The sequence below is a fragment of the Zalophus californianus genome, chromosome 11 (assembly GCF_009762305.2).
Source record: "Zalophus californianus isolate mZalCal1 chromosome 11, mZalCal1.pri.v2, whole genome shotgun sequence".
Lineage (NCBI taxonomy): Eukaryota > Metazoa > Chordata > Mammalia > Carnivora > Otariidae > Zalophus > Zalophus californianus.
In genome coordinates, this window is record NC_045605.1 from 6,902,995 (window position 1) to 6,924,663 (window position 21,669).

Consider the following 21,669-nt stretch of genomic DNA (forward strand, 5'->3'; position numbering starts at 1 on the left):
CCATTTTCTCTTGAATCCACCCCATTTGGGCTTTCACCTCTTAACTTATCCATTGAACCTCCACTTGTCAAAGTTACCATGCACCTCCTTGTACCATGTCCACTGATTAATTCCCGAGTCTACACCTTACTGGATCTATCAGCTGCTTTTTACATAGTCCTCTTCTTCTACACCGTTCCTTCTTGGCCTCTAGAACTCCACACTCTTTGTTTTTGGCTTACCTTGCTGGCTGCTCCTTCTTAGTTGGAAAATAGAATAAACAAAAAAGTTTGTTTCGTCTTACTGTTTTCTTGTTGTCAGCTCTTTCTCACTGTCCTGACTTCCAAACTTTGGAATGCCCCAAGACTCAGTCTTTGAGTAGTTCCTGATGATTCCCATTTTCTTTTCCTACGTAGAGCCCTAATGAAGCTGCGCTTCCACAGTGTTCTCCCATCACTCAATGACAATTCCATTCATCCGGTTGTTTAGGCACAAAACCTAGGGATCATCCTTTAGGTTCATTCCTCAGGACTTGGCCATTGCTATTTTTTCTGTTTGTTATATTCACATTCCAGACAAGCACATAGGTGGCTTCCCCACCCCTGCAGGGCTTTCTTTACTCACAAGTTGCTTTATGAGGGAGGAATCTCTCTGACCACCCTATTAGAAATTACAGCCTTCCCCTACCCACCTCGGTACCCTCTTGTACCCTTATCTCCCTTTCCTGCTTTATATTTTTCCATAGCATTTATGATCTGATGTTTTATATTTTTTACATATTTGTTTGTGGACTGTCTCCCCTCCCCCCAGCATATAAACTCCACAAGGACAAGTATCTTTGTTTTGTTTACTATTATATCCCCAGTGTCTAGACACTGCCTCGTATATGGTAAGTGCTCAAAAATATTTGTTGAACGAATGAATATGCCTCAACAGACTCTAATTCCTTATGTATATTTGGATCTCAGTGAATGGTTGTTGAATTCATCTTTGTTCAAGATGGAAAAGGATCATTGGGTACACACCTATATTTTGCAAATGAGAAAACTAAAATCTTAAAAAGCAAGTGATTTGCCATAACTGCACAAATAGCAGAGGGCAATAGCTAAAAGTCTCCTGTAAGTACACATAACATTTAAGTTTGAAATAAAAGCAGAGGTTGATAGACTTCAGATAGTTTGGAGCAGTGAGGACCAAGAATGGATATATTTATTTTTGTATCTGTTCTGTAAGTATTTATTTAATAGCCCGATGTGCTTTGCCCCGTTCTTGGGTCTGTAATAAAATTTTGAACAAGACAGAAAAGATCCCTGCCCTCGAGAGGCTGTCAAAGGAGACAATTAAACAGGCAATCATAATAAAATGTGATAGTCCATAAGATAGGGAACTGGAAGGTGAGCAGAGAGAGATATCTGACCCGGGAAGAGCCTTCCCAGATGAAATTACTTTTAAGGTGTGACCTAGGGCGAAGCAGGAGAAACTGATCTTAGCTTCTTCCCAAGCAAAGCTGGGAAGTTTGCGACTAGAATTGTACCTCTTTGAGAATCTTAGAAGTCAGAGTGTGAAATAATCTAATTGGATTCCCATTAGCTTCTCTATCTTATCTCCTCCATGTTTATTGCTACCTCCACAATCAGCATTATCATCATCTGGCTGTTGTTTTAATTTCTGGTATAGTAAGGACTTGCACCTTATTTGAATAAGGTGGCTTTAAAAAAAAAAATCTACACAGTGTCATGAGAATTTCAGCAGCGTTTGCATCCCGTGAATGAACGCTGAGGATGAATATTTTCCAAATAGCCCTGAAGGTGCATTATGTAAAAATCTGGACTTGCTTGATAACCTGTTCCTCTCAAAGTACCCAATATACTGAGATCTTTTTTCTTTCCTTCTCCTATCTGCCTCAGCATTACTTTAAATTTTTTTATTAGAGCAGTTAGGCATTCAGAATATTAATAAGGACTAGCATAGTTATTAAATTACAATGATATGTTAATATTCAGAATTTCGGTGTCATTTTTATTTTGGAGTTTGGGCCACTAATAAAGGCAACGCAGGGTCAAGGTGATTTTCAGATCATTTTAACAGGATAACTAATGTAAAAGGATAAAAATTTCTATCCTGGACTGCTTTCCATTTCAAAGTTGATGAGGACACTGTTCTGCTAGCAATAAGGACAGAAAATTTATAAGGGTATGCAAGGCAGATTACAGTGCGACCTAGCTGTTGAATTTTTCATCAGTACCATAAACAAAGAAGGATGAGAAACATTTACTCTGCCTTTCAAAGATCTGTACATGAAAAGAGGCTGTGGAGTAGGAAGCCAGCACAATTAAGTTTCTGTCTTTAAAATGTCACTGCATTTTAGACATTTCTGTATATGCCTTCTCTTAATTTTTTATTTTTCATTAAACTTTATGAAATGCCTATCTCGTTTGGAGAACAAGTCACTGAAAAGCAGGAACCAAGGGATTATAGCTCCCAGTTACATTATAGGTTCTAAACTAATAGGGTCCCAGTGTTCTGGTACAGCGGTGATTCACATGAGGAGATTTTCTTATCTTTATAACCCACTTGTACTACAGTATAACACCCTGATAACAATCCCTGAGCTGGGTAAAATGAATTATCATCATGGGTGTTGGCAGAAAGTTCAAATCGGAAATGCAAAATAAACTGAAATTTTAGTGACCACGTAGTGTTGCCATAAAGGATAATGCCAAAGATTTTGGTACATGCTCAGAAGGTGAGGAGGAAGGATTAAGCCAAATGTTTCTGACAAGGACAGCAAGGGACCTTTAAAGGGTACGATGTTTATTTCCTCTGACGTCAAACACTGACATCAACAGGGTCCAACAGTGTCATTGTGTTAACGTCAGGTCAGCATTTAGTAATTTCTTCTGATTCCAGCAATATTGATTATAATGTTTCACTTTTTGCCTTCCCTTACTGTTTATATAAGGGCCATCCCACGTTGCACATATTGTTTTTATTCCTTTATCTGTGTGTATATGTGTATTTATGTGTTGTGTGTGTGTATGTATATACACATATATTAATAGACATACATATAGTAATTTTATTTCTTTCAACTACTTTACAATGTATGTTTTTATTCAAAAGAGGGATATGTCATTAATACCTATGAATCACTTTGGTTTAACAGATTGAAAGATTCTTTTTTTATTCAGCCTTAAAATGGACTTTTTCACACTTACAGTAACTTCTTAGCATATGCTAATGAATGTTTGTGCCCATTTAAGGATGTGAAGAAACTACCTGTGATAAATGTTAACCATTTGGAATTTAACAAATATACTTAGGCTCCTTCGAGACTCTTGCTTGATGTTTATAGGTGTAAGTTAGAGACCTGAAGGCATAAACAAGGCTCTGATGCATTGGCATAAGGCAGAGGTTGCAATCAGGTGGCCCGCCATGATGTTTTATTTTGTCATGATTTTAAAAGCATTTTAATATTTTGATATTTAATATTGTAGTATTATTTGATTTGTCAACACTTAAAAATTGAGTGTTCACAAAGACATCTGACTTTCTGCTTGTCTTGAAATATTAGGCATCTGGGAACCCTTGACATTTATTTAGGGGTGCAGTGCAATGATAGATGCTTAACATCTGGCTATCAAGGAAAAAGAATCCTCATTCACAGCATTTGCCAATTTCTGTGTTGTAAATGCTCCCGCCATTACTGATTTCCAGCTACCGATGTGATGTGATTAAAGCGGAGTTGGGAAGATATGCGTACAATCAGCTGTTGCAAACTGGTCCGAAGCCAGCTCACCACTCTCCATGTCAGTCCTCAGCACAGCCAGCTGAGGTTACTAGTTGCCCCCTTTAGAGAAGGCACAATCTCCCTCGTTCTCCGTATTTCCTACTGATTCTGTGTCCCTTATTTAGGTGACTTGCTAATCCACAGAAAAAGAGCTGACCCGATCAGGACAGCATGATAAACCGGGGCCTGGTTGGTCCTAAATTAGAAGGAGGAACAAGAATTAGACGAGCTGTCAGTTATTAATCAAGTCCTGTCATTTTAGAGTTAGATTGTTAGAGTAAGTTACTGTGCGGTTTCCTGAATTGTTAGTAAAGACAGCAATCGGGCTTCCTGCAAGTCTGACTTAGAGCCATCTGGCTTCCTTGACTGATTATTGCAAATAAGGGGACTGGTTTCCTGGGCAGGTTGCTTGCTCTAGGTTGTGGGCCAGAGCTCTGTTTTCATATATGGTCTGGCCATTGTCTATTTGTATATTCAGTCTCACGTGCTGACCCTGACTGCCCTTCTCATGGACCGCCTTTTCTCTGTTATACATTCTTATTTCTGAGGATATTAGCAAATTGAGTCTGTCAAATTAGGTCCTCCAACAGTCAAAAGACGTTTTATAAAAGGCATGTTTTAGGTGGTATAATATTTATGGTAAGAAATATATATTTGGTCTTCATCCATGGTTCTGAGCATATAGCTCCTAAAGCCCTTGGATTTTCCTAATTAACGCGATGAATTTTGGAAAGCTAAGGATGGGAGTTGGTTGCCAGGGGAACCAAACCCCTCAAGCTTCAGGGAGAGGAGAGGGGCTGAAGATTGAGTTCACTCACCAGTCATCTGTGATTTATTCAATCACGATTATATAACAAAGCCTCCATTAAAAACCCAAAAGTATGGGGTTCAGGGAGCTTCCAGTCTGGTGAGCCCATGCAGATGCAGGAAGAGTGATGCATCCCTTTATCAGAAACCGGTAATGTAGTAAGTGAAATGTTTCTCTGAGTTCTGGGAGTGCTCTAGCAAATTAATCGAACCCAAGGAGGGGTCGCTGGAACGTCCGGTCTGTAGCCAGTGAGTCAGAAGCATGGGGGACAGCCTGGATCTGCAACAGGCATCTGAAGTGGGAGCGAGGGGGTCCGTCTTGTAGGACTGAGGCCTTAACCCATGGGATCTGGTGCTATCTCCAGATACTACTGTCAGAATTGAGTTGAGTTATAGGATACTCAGTTGGTGTCCTGGAAAAAAAAACCCACGTGTTGGAAATGGGTAATGCCAGAATCACAGTGGTGGGAATGGGAGATTGATGGAGACGGTGTGGAATGGTCCATGTCACGGAGCTGCAAAGGGAAAGGAGAGGGCACACAGAGAAGGCCCGGCCCTGGCAACAGGTCATGCCCAAGAGACCAGACACTTCTCTAGTGCTGCCTTTATTGTATTTTGGTCTTGCTCAAGTTTTAGCTTAGGCCTTTCCTGGAGGAATGATAACTGAGCTTAGCTGCCCACCTTGAGAGATCTAAACCAGCGAAGGGGTTCAATATATCTTAGCTAAGCAGTCAAGTGTAATATGCCCATAGCCAATGATGGTGGCTTTTTAGACAATGCTGTTGACTTGGGATCAGGCCTGGGTCTGAGTCCAGCCTCTGTGGCCTCTGGTCAACGGACACAGCAGCTGTCCTCATACAGAGCAGTACACACCGTGAACACCGCCATTTAGGTTCCTTTCAAAACTTGACAAGATATTTCCTTTGCTAATTAGAAGCAATAAAGTAATTTCTCTCTAGTTTTGCCTTATCTTAATGAAGTATGAAGACTTTCCCTCCCACTACTCTTTTTTTCTACCTCTCTATTTTTCCTTATTTCTTCTTATTTTTAGCTTGTTTGCATGTCCTTTGGCTTAGCTGTGCCTGTGTTATTGGTTAGTGTTGATGGGAGTTTAGAAGGCAGGATATGTTATTGAATTTGCTTTGCACTGCATTTAATACCATACGATATCCAGCTGTGTTTTCTGGTTTGACAGCAATGCCACCAGAAAATAGATTTTCCCCCCAGATGATACACTGAACTTTTCAATTTCAAACCATCCATGCTAGATCCCTAGCAGAAAAAAAAGTCAAATCGTTTTGCATTATTTGTGGTGGTGTCTGTTCAAATAGATTAATAGGTATAGAAAAGCAAAGGAGATAGACTGGGAGCCACAAGGCATCTACGGTTGTAAGGCTACTGGGAAGCTACTGGATTTTTTTTTTTTTTTTTTTTTGACCAGTGTGTAATATAAGGTAAGTTGCTGATAACCAAACAATGCTTTGGGTAAGGTTTAAATGGTAGGTGTCTTTGTGCTACTTGTCTTCAGACAGACAAATTTGTTTAAAAGTCTCTCCATCTCTCCTTTTGGGCATATACTCCCTTTTGAACGTATGACTCAAAAGTGAGCACAAAGTGTTTTTTCAAGAAGAAAAATTCACTCCTTCCTCCTGGCAATCATTCCTCCTGCCAAGGTGGCCCATGACTCAGCAAATTCTGCCCCTTGTCCCGTTAGCTGGGTGGTTTTAGTAGATGGTGTCTTTCAGTTCCCCTCACCTCACAGTGCACTGACCACCAGCCGCTTTCACCCTGGGCTGCTGTATCCCTCGGGGTTCCAACGGAAGAGCAGAACCAGTGGGCAAAAGAGAGACAGAGATTGACTGATTGACTGCAAGGACTGGCTTACAGATTGTGAGTGCCGACTAGGCAAATCTGAAGAAATCCATAGGGCAGGCTGTCAGGAAGGGCGGGCTAGACTTCTCAGGCTGAATTTGCCCGAAACTGCCGTCCACAGGCAGAATTCCTTCCTCTTCAGGAAGCCTCCATTCTGCTCTGAAAGCCTCCTAACTGGTTGCATCAGGCCCACCCAGATTATCTAGGATGATCTTCCTTCCTTAGAGGAAACTGATTATAGACTTTCATCACATCTACCAATACCTTTACAGCAGCACCCAGTGTTTTGTTGGGTAACTCGAGAGACCACAGCATAACCAAGTTCACATATAAAACTATCACCACCACCCTTCCTCCAGAGAGTTGCTCTCAGGTGATGGGAGCTGCCTGGCTTGGGGGCATATGCTCCCAACTCAGCAGCTGCCAGTCATGCACTGGCTGGGGGGTTACAAAGGCCTGCCTGTTCTCTTGTAAGCTGGGGATGATGTGTGGTTCAGTTTATATGAGTTATTACATATGACATAATATCACTATATGTTACATATTATTATAATATATAATATATAGTATCTATAAAATATGTTATAATATGTAATGTATAATATAGATCGTGTTATATATTTATATAATTTATATATTAAATTCATAAATGCACATACATCCTAAATTACCGTTGCCTTGTGCACCAGAAACCATGCTTTGTTTTCACCAAATCCCTTTTCCTTTTCTTCTTCCTGGGCGCATAGGAAGACGACGTTATTTTAGGGTGGGCCACGTGACTAGTTCTGCTCAGGGGCCTCTAAGCAGATGTGATGTGTGTCAGTCAAGGCCACAGTATGGAAGGGCAAAAGAAGTGTGGGTTCTCTGCGTTTTCTGTTCCCTTCTGTGGCTACCTGCCCGGTGTGGATGGTGGCGATGCTCTGGGCAGTGTAGCCCTGTGATGCTAGCAGCCATGCCGATCCACACGTCACCGACTTGGAGGGGTCTGCCCTGGAGAGCCGCTGCACCTGCTGTGGATTTTCGTAAGCAAGAATTAAACCTTTTTATGTTATGCCCCTGAAATTGTAGGGTTTATTTGTTACCAAGCCAACATATATACATCCTTTCTTCTTCTTTGAGGGTAAGAGATATTATATCTACCTAAGGTTTTTGGTTTTGTCATTGTTTTTATTTTTTAAGATACAATGTAAATGATTTTCTGAAGCCACCCTGCATTCTTATACTTCCATGCTCATTCTGGTATTGTCTTCTTGGTCTAGAAGGTTCCGAGGCAGACTTGCAATCAGTCTGAGGTCCAGTCCCTATTCTACTCTTTATAGGTAGAATCTTAAATAGATTACTTGGATTCCTCATTAATGAGAAAGTGATAATAATTCCTAGTCAAAGTGTTGGTTTTATTTGGACTTAATAAACCAGTGTTTCCAGAAGCCCTTAGTATAATCTCTGATTCAGAAGTTAAAATGCCTAGCAGAAACTCATTGATGGTTTTGCTGTCTTTTTCTTTCCCCCTTATTAAAAGCCTAACACATCCTTCAAGGCTTACCTCAAATGTGACTTCTTCTTGCTTAAATGTTTTCCATTCTTCCTTTGCAATCATGAGGCTCGATATATGCTCCCTTGTTTAGCCTTATCTCGTTCTGCCTAGAATTAGAGCTATTTGTTCACACCTCTTACTGCTTTCTAGTAGATTTTCAGCTCTTCAAGGGCAGAAAGACCTGTCTTTTTCATCTTTGTATTTTCTCCTTCCTCCTTCCAGCACCCAGTGAGCGCCTGGCGAGAGGAGGTTCTCGACGGTATTTATTAAAATGGAATGAAATGAAACCTAGTGGGTTTTGCAAATAAAATGGCCGTGTCTTTTCCCAGAACCTCCAAAGACATTTTGGAGAGGAAGTGTACCCAGTGTGTGTTCTCTAAATCATTAGCAAGGTTAAAACTGAAGGTCTGTGATATCTGGCAGCTCTGACAAGGAATATTCGGAGTTAACCAAGTTTTTATGCGATAGTCATTCTACACGGATTTGGCACAGCTCTGCTGATAACAAAGACTCCACAGAGATAGTTGACATTTTTCTTTACAGACCTCGTTCCGCTCAGCTCTGGACTCAGAGCTTCACTTAGCTTGCATGATGGCTGTCAGAAGAGCGGAGAAGCCTGCACCTTCAGTCTCGGAAGGCGGCGAAAGAGAGAATGAGACCTACCTACAAAGGCATTTTAGCTTTTGTTACCTTTTGACCACAGGGTTTAAAAATAATTGCAATGGCAGAGATCTAGACACTTAGGAGAGGACAGAAGCAGTGTGTTTTTAAGTGTTTGCTGTTGTTCTTTTCAAATAAGTCATAATGGTTGTTAGAATAGTTCATGGAATTATGGTTAGAACAATTTTTAAAACTTAGCTTTATAAATTTAGCTTTATAAAATTTAGTTTTATAATAAAGGAATGAGCCATTAACTTTAAGAAATATTCTGAGACATTTAAATAAATCATATTTTTTTGCAAGATATTTATCAACTGAGAAAAAGGTAAAAAGGAGCAGGTTATCAAAGAGGAGCAACCCGATGAAATATGTATGTCTCAAAAAGGGTGTGTGTGCCTATGCATAGAGAAAGCCTGGAAGGAAATATATCAAAACATTAATCATATGTGCTCTTTTCAGTTTTTGACTGGCAAAACTGTTGTGGGTAATTTTCATGTGTCTTGTTTGTTTTTTTGTTTTAAATATGGAACCTTCACAAATTTGCGTGCCATCCTTGTGCAGGGCCATGCTAACCTTCCTCTCTATCGCTCCAATTTTAGTATATGTGCTGAGGAAGCAAGCACAATTTTGATGTTTTTACATGTACTTTTCTGTGTCTCCGTTTATATTTCTATAGGATTTCCTTTTAGCTTTTCCCTTAGTTCTGCTGTAAAAACAGAAGAAATCAGAAAACAAAAGATAACTTATTTTGACTTAATGTATTAGCTTACCTTTAGGTACTTAGTATAGGTTAGGCTCATCTCTAAGCATTTTTCATGAGTTATCTTATTTCATCTTCATAAAAATCCTGCTATTATTTATATTTATTTACCAGGTGAAGGAATCAAGTCATGGGAAGGTTAAGGAACGTGGTTGTGGTGACCCGTATGTAATAAGTAAGAACTCAGATTTCACATCCACGGATTTGCTCCAGAGCTGTGCTCAGAACATTAGACCCCAGGCAATGCCTAGGATGCATGGAGGGGAGGGGAGGGGACGTTTATGATGACATGTGCTTGTATTATTTGGAGGGAATTCTGTTCCCAGCCCAGCCTGCTGAAAGCAGTGAGGAAGACTAGGGACTGATGTTGGAATGGAGGAGAGATGATCTCTGAATTAACAGGGAAGTAGGGTTGACTGGAAATAAAAATTGTTTTTTTTTATCCAGAACAAGTTCCCAATTTTTGATGGCCTGAATGATAGCTATAGAGTTGAGTTGGGTGGTCTTGGAAGGTTTTGACAGGAGAGTGAGTGGTAGTCAACCCTGTTCTTTATTTTTTTTTTTTTGATAAGAAAAATATGTCTATTTTGTAATGTGTGTTACAGTAAAAAAGTCTATCTTTAATATATATATATAAAGCTCTTCCAAACCAGTAAGAATGGAAAAGTACAAGAACAGCCAACTACAAAGGAACATGTATGACCAGAAAACCTGTGGAAAAATACCTTTCTCATTAAAAAATTTCATAATCAAGCAATAAAATGTGATACCTATTTCTCTTGTCAAATTGAGAAATGATTGACATGCAGCACTGTATTAGTATTAGGTGTACAACATAATGATTTGATACATAAGTGTAACACAAAATACCTACCACAATAAGTGAGCATCCATCACCACACATAGTTACAAATTATTTTTTAACTCCATTCTATTCAATAAATATTACCAGAGACTACATCCTGGGGACGAGGATCCATGCAAGTGGTTTTGAAGGCTGGGTGGGAGGCTGGGGGCAGCCAGGACCTGAGGTAAGTCCCTGGAGCATAGGAGAGAGGTCAGGTTAGGCTTAGCCCACAAACAAGAATGCCAAGTGCCATCTGCATGCTGCTTTCCAGTTTCCAACATGATTTCGTAAACTGTTTTACTTATTTTTAATTTATCCACTGAAGAACCTTACAGAATGGAAAGACAAGCAGTATTTAACAAGTACTCACTCTATGCTAGGAACTATGCTAGAATTTTTGCTCATTCTGGCTCATGCAACTTTCTGAAAAACTCCTTTTAGGAGGTCATGGTTATGTACTAGCCACCTGAATCTCGCAAGAGTGAATTAACACGCGGCGAACTCTGGAGTCCCCCTGCATCCAAATACAGAACTCTGTCCATTGCTCTGCTCTGCATGGGCTCTGGGTCATCTAAGGCTGACATAATGGAACAGGTGCATTTCTACAAAAGAGAGATGTTCTTAATCAACTTGGTACCCTTTTCAGCTTCTTTCTCACCTATAAAAGGAGTTCCAGTTTGAGCATGCTCACCTAGCAGTTTCTCAGAAAATCCCACTGTTCACCCACTGGGTCAGGATCCACTTGCTATATTCATGGCCACCTAGTGCAGGCCTTAGGCCTTGGATTTAATTTTTTCTCCTCATTAGCCTACTTTGGAATTGGGCTCAGCAAAGCTCAGCATGGGGAATTTTGGTAAGATGGCGGAGGAGTAGGAGACCTGGATTTCGTCTGGTCTCAGGAATTCAGCTGAATAGGGATCAAACCATTCTGAACACCTACGAACTCAACAGGAGACCGAAGAAGAGAGTAGCAACAACTCTCTGAACAGAGAAGCGACCACTTACTGGAAGGTAGGACGTGCGGAGAAGTGAATCCGAGGCGATATTCGGGAGGATAGACGGCGGGGGAGGGGGCCTCCGTCGGCCGCTTCCGGCAAGTGCTAGAGCCGCGGAGCACAAAATCGGAACTTTTAGAAGTCGGCTCCGCTGAGGGACGTCGCTCCAGTGGCTAAGCGGGGGGTGGAACCCTGGCAGGACAGTGTGGTCTCAGGACCCTCGGGGTCACAGAGAGACCGGGGGAGCCTGAGTGCGGCAGAGCTCCCAGGGATCGGAGCGGGGAAGCCGGCTGCAGAGACGGAGCCGAGGCGCGGGCTCTCAGCTCGGGGTGGCCATAAACTGTGATCCGCGGCCCAGTCGGGCCACTGCTCCTCCAGCAGGGACCCCACAAGCGGCACAGCCGGGGAGACTCCCCTTCCTCCCCCGGGAGGAGCGGCGCGGGAGGGCACCGCAGGGATCTGCTGGGTTTGGAGACTCCACACGGGGTCGGGTGCCAGAGATAGAAACGCTCGGTCACAGGCCGGGTGAGCACGGAGTGCGGCCGGAGACCGGGGACACGGGACTGACTGCTTTTCTCTGGGGGCGCACTGAGGAGCGGGGCCCCGAGTTCTCAGCTCCTCCGGGCGAAGATTGGGAGGCCGCCATTTTCACTCTCGTCCTCCAAAGCTGTGCCGAAAGTTTGCAGGGAACAAAAGCTCCCGAGAGCAAACCCAAGCAAATGACTTAGCCCGGACCCGGCAAGGGCAGGGCAATTCCGCCTCCGGCAAAGACATTTGGGAACCATGGCAACAGGCCCCTCCCCCAGAAGATCTGCAACAACAGCCAGCCAAGACCAAGTTTACCGATCAATGAGAACAGCAGAACTCCAGCGCTAGGGGAATACTGCACATAGAATTCATGGCTTTTTTACCATGATTCTTTAGTCTTTCAAAGTTAATTGTTTTAATTTTTTTCTTTTTCTATTTTTTTTGAATTTTTCTTTTTCCCTTTTTCAACCAACATCTTATCAATCACTTTTTAAAAAAATCTTTTTTATTTCTCCTTTTTAGAGTCATATTCTACCACCTCATAGTAGTTAACCTTATCTTTGGTATATATAAAAGTTGTTCTCTCTTTAAAATTTTGGGATACAGTTACTTCTAACAGACCAAAATATACCCTAAATCTCTAGTGTATGGCTTTGTTTTAGTCTCCTGCCTGATCACATACTCTCTCCCCCCACCTTTTTTTTTAATTCCTCTTCCTTCTTTTTTCAACCAACTTCTTTTCTTATTCTCCTTTTATAAAATCATTTATAATATTCATCGTTATAGTCATATTCCATCCCTTCATCGTATTTACCCTTATTTTTGTACATATATAAGTTTTTCTTTCTTTAAAACTTTGGGAGGCACTTTCTTCTAACAGACCAAAATACACCCAAAATCTACTCTGTGGCACTGATCTATGCACCAGCCTGATCATATTTGATCATATTCTGTTTGTTTGTTTGTTTGTTTCTATATTTTTCTTTCTTTTTTTCCTTTTTTCTTTCTTTCCCTTTCTTTTCCCCTGGATTCAGGTCTCTTCTGATTTGTTTAGTGTATATTTTTCTGGGGATGTTGTTACCCTGTTAGCATTTTGTTCTCTCATTCATCTATTCTCCTCTGGACAAAATGACAAGACAGAAAAAAATCACCTCAAAAAAAAAGAACAAGAGGCAGTACCGACTGCCAGGGACCTAATCAATACGGACATTAGTAAGATGTCGGAACTAGAGTTCAGAATGATGATTTTAAAGATACTAGCTGGGCTTGAAAAAAGCATGGAAGATATTGGAGAAACTTTTATTTCTGGAGAAATAAAAGAACTAAAATCTAACCAAGTCGAAATCGAAAAGGCTATTAATGAGGTGCAATAAAAAATGGAGGCTCTAACTGCTTCGGTAATGAGGCAGAAGAGAAAATTAGTGATATGGAAAATGAAGAAGCTGAGAAAAAAGGAGATAAACAACTACTGGATCACAAGGGCAGAATTCGAGAGATAAGTGATATCATACAAAGAAACAATATTAGAATAATTGGGATCCCAGAAGAAGAAGAAAGAGAGAGAGGGGCAGAAGATATATTGGAGCAAATTATAGCAGAGAACTTCCCTAATGTGGGGAAGGAAACAGGCATCAAAATCCAGGAGGCACAGAGAACCCCTCTCAAAATCATTAAAATTCGTCAACACCCTGACATCTATTAGTAAAACTTACGAGTCTCAGAGACAAAGAGAAAATCCTGAAAGCAGGTCGGGAGAAGACATATGTAATCTATAATGGTAGAAACATTAGATCGGCAACAGACCTATCCACAGAAACCTGGTAGGCCAGAAAGGACTGGCATGATATCTTCAGAGCACTAAATGAGAAAAATATGCAGCCAAGAATACTATATCTAGCTAGGCTGTCATTGAAAATAGAAGGAGAGATAAAAAGCTTCCAGGACAAACAAAAACTAAAGGAATTTGCAAACACAAAACAAGTCCTCCAAGAAATATTGAAAGGGGTCCTCTAAGCAAAGAGAGAGCCTAAAAGTAACATAGACCAGAAAGGAACACAGTCAATACATGGTAACAGTCACCTTACAGGCAGTACAATGTCATTAAATTGATATCTTTCAAGAGTTACCCTGAATGTAAATGGGCTAAATGTCCTGATCAAAAGACACAGGCTATCAGATTGGATAAAAAAACAAGACCCATCAATATGCCGTCTGCAAGAGACTCATTTTAGACCCAAAGACACCTCCAGATTGAAAGTGAGGGGGTGGAAAACCATTTACCATGCTAATGGACACCAAAAGAAAGCTGGGGTGGCAATCCTTAGATCAGACAAATTCGATTTTCAACCAAAGACTATAATAAGATATGAGGAAGGACACTATATCCTACTTAAAGGGTCTATCCAACAAGAAGATCTAACAATTGTAAATATCTATGCCCCTAACATGGGAGCAGCCAATTATATAAGCAAATTAATAAGAAAAGCAAAGAAACACATTGACAACAATACAATAATAGTGGGGGACTTTAACACCCCCTGACTGAAATGGACAGATCATCTAAGCAAAAGATCAACAAGGAAAAAAAGACTTTAAATGACACACTGGACCAAATGGACTTCACAGATATATTCAGAACATTCCATCCCAAAGCAACAGAATACACATTCTTCTCTAGTGCCCATGGAACATTCTCCAGAATAGACCACATCCTAGATCACAAAACAGGTCTCAACTGGTACCAAAAGATGGGGATCATTCCCTGCATGTTTTCAGATCACAATGCTTTGAAACTAGAACTCAATCACAAGAGGAAAGTTGGAAAAAATTGAAATACATGGAGGCTAAAGAGCATCCTACTAAAGAAGGAATGGGTCAACCAGGATATTAAAGAGGAATTTAAAAATTTCATGGAAACAAATGAAAATGAAAACAGTGTTCAAAATCTTTGGGATGCAGCAAAGGCAGGCCTAAGAGGAAAGTATATAGCAATACAAGCCTTTCTCTGGAAACAAGGAAGGTCTCAAATACACAACCTAACCCTACACCTAAAGGAGCTGGAGAAAGAACAGCAAATAAAGCCTAAACCCAGCAGGAGAAGAGAAATAATAAATATCAGAGTAGAAATCAATGAAATAGAAACTAAAAGAACAGTAGAACGGGTCAATGAGACTAGGAGCTGGTTCTGTGAAAGAATTAATAAGATTGATAAACCCCTGGCCAGACTTACCAAAAAGAGAAATGACCCAAATCAACAAAATCATGAATGAAAGAGGAGAAATCACAAGCAATACTAAAGAAATACAAACAAATATAAGAACATATTATGAGCAACTGTATGCCAGCAAATTAGATAATCTGGAAGAAATGGATGTATTCCTAGATATGTATCAACTACCAAAACTGAACCAGGAAGAAATAGAAAACCTGAACAACCTATAACCATTAAGGAAGTTGAAGCAGTCATCAAAAATCTCCCAACAAACCAGAGCCCAGGGCCAGATGGCTTCCCAGGGGAATGCTATCAGACATTTAAAGAAGAATTAATACCGATTCTTCTGAAACTGTTCCAAAAAATAGAAATGGAAGGAAAACTTCCAAACTCGTTTTATGAGGCCACCATTGCCTTGATCCCAAAACCAGACAAAGACCCCATCAAAAAGGAGAATTACGGACCAATATCCTTGATGAACATGGATGCAAAAATTGTCACCAAAATACTAGCTAATAGGATCCAACAGTACATTAAAAGGATTATTCACCATGACCAAGTGGGATTTATCCCTGAGCTGCAAGGTTGGTTCAACATCTGCAAATCAATCAACGTGATACAATACATTAATAAAAGAAAGAACAAGAACCATATGATCCTCTCAATAGATGCAGAAAAAGCATTTGACAAAGTACAGCATCCTTTCTTGAGCAAAACTCTGCAGAGTATAGGGATAGAGGGTACATACCTCAATATCATAAAAGCCATCTATGAAAAACCCACAGGGAATATCATTCTCAATGGGAAAAAACTGAGAGCTTTCCCCCTGAGGTCAGGAATGTGGCAGGGTTGTCCACTATTCACCACCGCTATTCAACATAGTATTAGAAGTCCTAGCCACAGCAATCAGACAACAAAAAGAAATCAAAGGCATCAGAATTGGCAAAGAAGAAGTCAAACTCTCACTCCTTGCAGATGGTATGATACTTTATGTGGAAAACCCAAAATACTCCACCCCAAGACTGCTAGAACTCATACAGGAATTCAGTCAGGTGGCAGGATACAAAATCAATGCACAGAAATCAGTGGCCATTCCTATACACCAACAACAAGACAGAGGAAAGAGAAATTAAGGAGTCGATCCCATTTACAATTGTACCCAAAACCATAAGATACCTAGGAATAAATCTAAGAGGCACAGAATCTGTGCTTAGAAAACTATAAAATACTCATGAAAGAAATTGAGGAAGACACAAAGAAATGGAAAAACGTTCATGCTTATGGATTGGAAGAACAAATATTGTGAAGATGTCAATGCTACCTAGAGCAATCTACACATTCAATGCAATCCCCATCAAAATACCATCCACTTTTTTCAATGAAATGTAACAAATAATCCTAAAATTTCTATGGAACCAGAAAAGACCCCGAATAGCCAGAGGAATGTTGAAAAAGAACAGCAACGCTGGCGGCATCACAATTCCGGACTTCCAGCTCTATTACAAAGCTGTCATCATCAACACAGTATGGTACTGGCACAAAAACAGACACATTGATCAATGGAACAGAATAGAGAGCCAACAAATGGACCCTCAACTCTATGGTCAACTCATCTTGGACAAAGCAGGAAAGAATGTCCAATGGAAAAAAGACAGTCTCTTCAACAAATGGTGTTGGGAAAATTGGACAGCCACATGCAGAAGAATGAAACTGGACCATTTCCTTATGCCACACACAAAACTAGGCTCAAAATGGTTGAAAGACCTCAGTGTGAGACAGAAGTCCATCAAAATCCTAAAGGAGAACATGGGCAGCAACCTCTTCGACCTCAGCCGCAGCAACTTCTTCCTACAAACATCGCCAAAGACAAGGGAAGCAAGGGCAAAAATGAACTATTGGGACTTCATCAAGATTAAAAGCTCTTGCACAGCAAAAGAAACAACCAAAGCAAAAGACAACCGACAGAATGGGAGAAGATATTTGCAAATGACATATTAGATAAAGGACTAGTATCCAAAATCTATAGAGAACTTCTCAAACTCAACACCCAAAGAACAAACGATCCAATCAAGAAATGGGCAGAAGACATGAACAGACGTTTTTCCAAAGAAGACGTCCAAATGGCCAATAGACCCACGAAAAAATGCTCAACATCGCTTGGCATCAGGGAAATCCAAATCAAAAACTCAATGAGATACCACCTCACACCAGTCAGAATGGCAAAAATTAACAAGTCAGGAAATGACAGATGTTGGTGGGAATGCGGAGAAAGGGGAGCCCTCCTACACTGTTGGTGGGAATGCAAGCTGGTGCAACCCCTCTGGAAAACAGTATGGAGGTTCCTCAAAAAGTTGAAAATAGAGCTGTCATACGACCCAGCAATTGCACTACTGGGTATTTACCCCAAAGATACAAATGTAGGGATCCAAAGGGGTATGTGCACCCCGATGTTTATAGCAGCAATGTCCACAATAGCCAAACTGTGGAAAGAGCCAAGATGTCCATCGACAGATGAATGGATAAAGAAGAGGTGGTATATATATACAATGGAATATTATGCAGCCATCAAAAGGAATGAGATCTTGCCATTTGCAACGACGTGGCTGGAACTGGAGGGTATTATGCTGAGCGAAATAAGTCAATCAGAGAGAGATATATCATATGATCTCAACTGATATGAGGAATTCTTAATCTCAGGAAAGAAATTGAGGGTTGCTGTAGTGTTGGGGGGTGGCAGGGATGGGGTGGGTGGGTGATATACATTAGGGAAGGTATGTGTTATGGTGAGTGTTGTGAATTGTGTAAGACTGTTGAATCACAAAACTGTACCTCTGAAACAAATCATACATTACATGTTAAAAAAAGAAGAAGATAATTGGAAGGTAAAAATGAAGGGGGGGAAATTGGAGGGGGAGAGGGATCATGAGAGACTATGGACTCTGAGAAACAACTGAGGGTTCTAGAGGGGAGGGGTTGGAGGATGGGTTAGCCTGGGGATGGGTATTAAAGAGGGCACGTATTGAATGGAGCACTGGGTATTACACGCAAACAGTGAATCATGGAACACTACATCAAAAACTAATGATGTAATGTATGGTAATTAACATAACATAATAAAAAAAAGTTCATTGCATGAGATGATGGCTGTCTTTATAAACAAAGTTTTATTGAAATATAGCCAAGTTCATTTTTTTACATACACTTGTGGCTGTTTTTATGCTACAATGAGAGAGTTGAATGGTTGCCAGAGAAACTAGCCTTCAGAAACTAGCCAAAAAAAAAAAAAATAACCTCATCATAATACACTTTGTCATATTGTCTACCTGGTTCCCCTATTGCTATTCCTCCTGACTGCCGTTTTAGTTCAGTTCCATCTTTGTTCCAGGAACCCACCATCATTAAGCTAGCCCTGTCAACTCCCTGCCCCACCCCTTCCTTTACTTTGGACATGAGTTTGAGGGAAAGACAGAAGGATATCTCAGGTCTTGGAGAAGTCAACAATTACAAGAAAAGAGGAAAAACTGAACTGTCAGATACAGAGTTGCAGAACCTAACAGCAACCAACAGACAGATTTCAAAGCAAAACAAAAGACAGGCATTTAATGGTGTCTAGAGTTGCAAAAACATTTGAGAAAAATGAGCAATGAGAAAAGGCTACCGAACTTGACCATTGGCAGTTCACTGGTGACCTTTGGAACTGTACTGTCAGTTGAGTGACGTGGGAGGAAACCAAATTTCTGGCAGTGAAGAAGGTAATGATCTGGACTTCCAGAATGAACTTTGAATTAGTGGCTGAGGAGGTTAGCAGTTCCTGCCTGACTAATTTCTCATGGGCAATTTTGTGATTTTGTTTCCTTATTTAACTTCTCTGCACATTAAGAAGAGCTAGTTATGCTCATCATTTGTAATCAAGCAGCTGTTGCCTCTGGAGGCTCTCTGGACAGCCACAATCCACATGCCTGGTTCCCTTGTATCTCTGATTGTTTGGTTTCACTTAAGTTTTTTTTTTTTCCTTTTTTTGAAAGTGTGGAGATATCATTTTTGTCCTGGTCTGTGCTCCTTAAATCCTTGATAGCAGAAGCCCTAGAATGTTAGGTCATGTCTTTGTTGGTGGACAGACAGATCAGTGGCTTTCAGGTGTTAATGAGATGTCCTCAAAATTTATGCCCATTGTTAGAGAGCTGATGGCTCCCGGCTGAACTCTTAGATCTTTCTTAAATGGACGACCAAAGGCATTTTGTCAGCCCTGTACAAATTTCAGTCATAGGGCTTGGGTATGCAGGACATGCCATAGAAATCTCAGTCATCTCAGTGATGGACTTCTTTCCCTGCTCCTTCAAACCTGAATGTCTCTGACCTCAGAGAGAACTGGTCCTCTCCCTTCCAGCCGCGAGTTTGATCCACATTTCTATCACATCCTGCAGGCATTCATCCATCATTTATCCCATCTCTTCAATATTCTTAACTTTTTCCTTTCCACTGCTTTTTCTCGTCAATCTAGAAATATATATAAGCTGCTCCTTCCTGAAGAAAAATTTCTCACTTTATCTGCTTTTCTCTCAAGTTATTGCACTCTGTGACACCACTCCCCTTCTACGGCAAACTTTGTAAAAGAGAACACGAACTCTGTGTATTATTCCCTTGCCATTTTTCTCGCCTTCATCCAATTGGTGTGGGCTCCGCCTTACCATTGAAAATACTCTGGAAAGGTCATTGCTGATCTCCCAACTGCCAAACCCACTGACTTCTTCCTCTTCTCCCCTCAGGCCCCACAAGCATCTGGTCCCTTTCCCAGAAGTCTCTTACATCATGTGCTAGGGATCCACTTGTTTTCTGGTTCTTCTCCCTCTCAGATCCCTTGCTTCTCAGTCATTTTTGTGAAATCCTATTTCTCTATGCCTTCATGCCGTGGTTTCTCAGATTTCTGTTCCAGGCCTTTTCCTATTTACAAATTCTTTCTGGGATCCTTCATCCTCATTAATGAATTCATCTGCCTTTCAAATGCTCAGATAACTCCCAAATCTGTATCTCTGCTCTCTCTCTCTCTCCTGAGTTCAAGACCAGTGGTACCTGATAGTAGTTTCTGCAATGATGGGAGATTTTTCTGCGCCAGGTGATGCAGTAGCCACTAGCCTCATGTGGCTATTGAATATCTAAAATGTGGCTAGTGTGATGAATTGAATATTAAGTTTTGGGTTTTTTTGAGAAAGAGAGAGACAGAGCGTGCACGTGAGCAGGTGGGGGGAGGGGCAGAGAGACTCTTTAGCAGGCTTCACACTCAGGGTGAAGCCTGACTCAGGGCTCGATCTCACAACCCTGAGATTATGACCTGAGCCTAAATCAAGAGTCGGATACTTAACCAACTGAGCCATCCAGGTGCCCCGAATTTTAAGTTTTATTTAATTTGGGCAGATCACAATGTCAGTAGCCACATGTGGCTAGTGCCTACTGTATTTGACAACACAGCTGAAGACCCTTTAATTTAAATCCCCCATTATATATCTCCTTTTAATTTCTCCCCCTTTTTTCCCTTAACGTATCCCAAACCAAACTCATCACCTAATCCCCCAAATATCTCCTTCTCTTATATTCCCCATTTCATTAAAATAGCATCACCATCTAAACATTTAGCCAAATGCCAATTCTGATTTGTATTTGTTTTTTTTTTCCTTCACCTCACACTGACAATCAATTGTTTCTGTTGGCACAGTATTTCTTGAATCTGATTTCTCTTTTACTGCTAATGACTGCTTTATGGCCAGCATCCTTTGGCTTTTAGTGCATTACCCAATCACTTCATACACATATGCACACACATACTCGTGCTTGATATTTGCCATTTTAAGTGCTAAGACACACCCATCTGTACAGCCAGGGAGATCATCCTGGTTACAAACTTGAAAAGAATGAGATATCTTAAAGAAAAGTAAAAGTGTTGAATTCCTTAGATTGTTCTGTTCTCTGGGCACCCTTTGGGACCTCCGCCCCCTGTTATTTCAAATGCCACTTGTGTCACAAACCAATGTTGCAATGGAGGCTGCTGATTCTTTCCTTTTCCTACTCCTTAAAGATCAATCAGTAGTTTACTTCAATTCCTCCTCACTGTCTAGTGATTTCAGCAGCAACTATATTATGTCCTTAGATTGTGGCCAGAAGCTACTTTGAGGGACAGCCTTCTAGTTCTACTGATGCCATACAGCAGACCCTAAGGAAGTATCATCTGGTTGCCAGTGTCAGAGCCAAGAGCTCCAGATTTCACTCACAGAGCACCAGCCTCTGGAGTTCTTCCCAATCATAAGGCCTATGGTGGGATCCAAAAAATCCATGCAGCACAGAAAGTACTAGGAATGCACAGAGGAACCCCAAGAATTCACCAGGGTGATGGTCATATCCCATGCTCAGTTGGTGTTGCTGTTTTAATTGTTTGTCCTTTTGGTTAAAAGTCAAAAATATATTCTCTTGCTTAAGTGATGGGGATTGGGACTATTACTTTTGCTTTCAACACTTAAATGGAGAAAAGCTAGCCTTTTCAAGAAATGATGCTGGAGCAATTGAACATCCATAGGCAAAGAAATGAACCTTGAACTAAGTCTTATACCTTATACAAAAAACTAGCTCAAAATGGATCATGGATGTAAGTGTAAAATGTAAAATGTAAAACTTAGAACTTTTAGGAAAATGACTTG

General features: G+C 40.7%; 1 long non-coding RNA gene and 1 other non-coding gene across 4 annotated transcripts in view; both read right to left on the minus strand.

Moving 5' to 3' along the window:
• Nucleotides 1–21,669, minus strand: part of LOC113915348 — a 56,818-nt gene that overhangs the window by 23,858 nt on the left and 11,291 nt on the right. The window contains exon 1 of one of the 3 annotated variants that reach the window (XR_003517629.2): nucleotides 11,255–11,299. The exons of the other annotated variants lie outside the window; for them this stretch is intronic. This is a non-coding gene — a long non-coding RNA (uncharacterized LOC113915348). Of the gene's footprint in view, nucleotides 1–11,254; nucleotides 11,300–21,669 lie in introns of those variants that run through there. 3 annotated transcript variants of the gene reach the window in all.
• LOC113915571 lies at nucleotides 9,160–9,265 on the minus strand. The gene has a single exon (XR_003517721.1). It is a non-coding gene; the product is annotated as a U6 spliceosomal RNA (small nuclear RNA).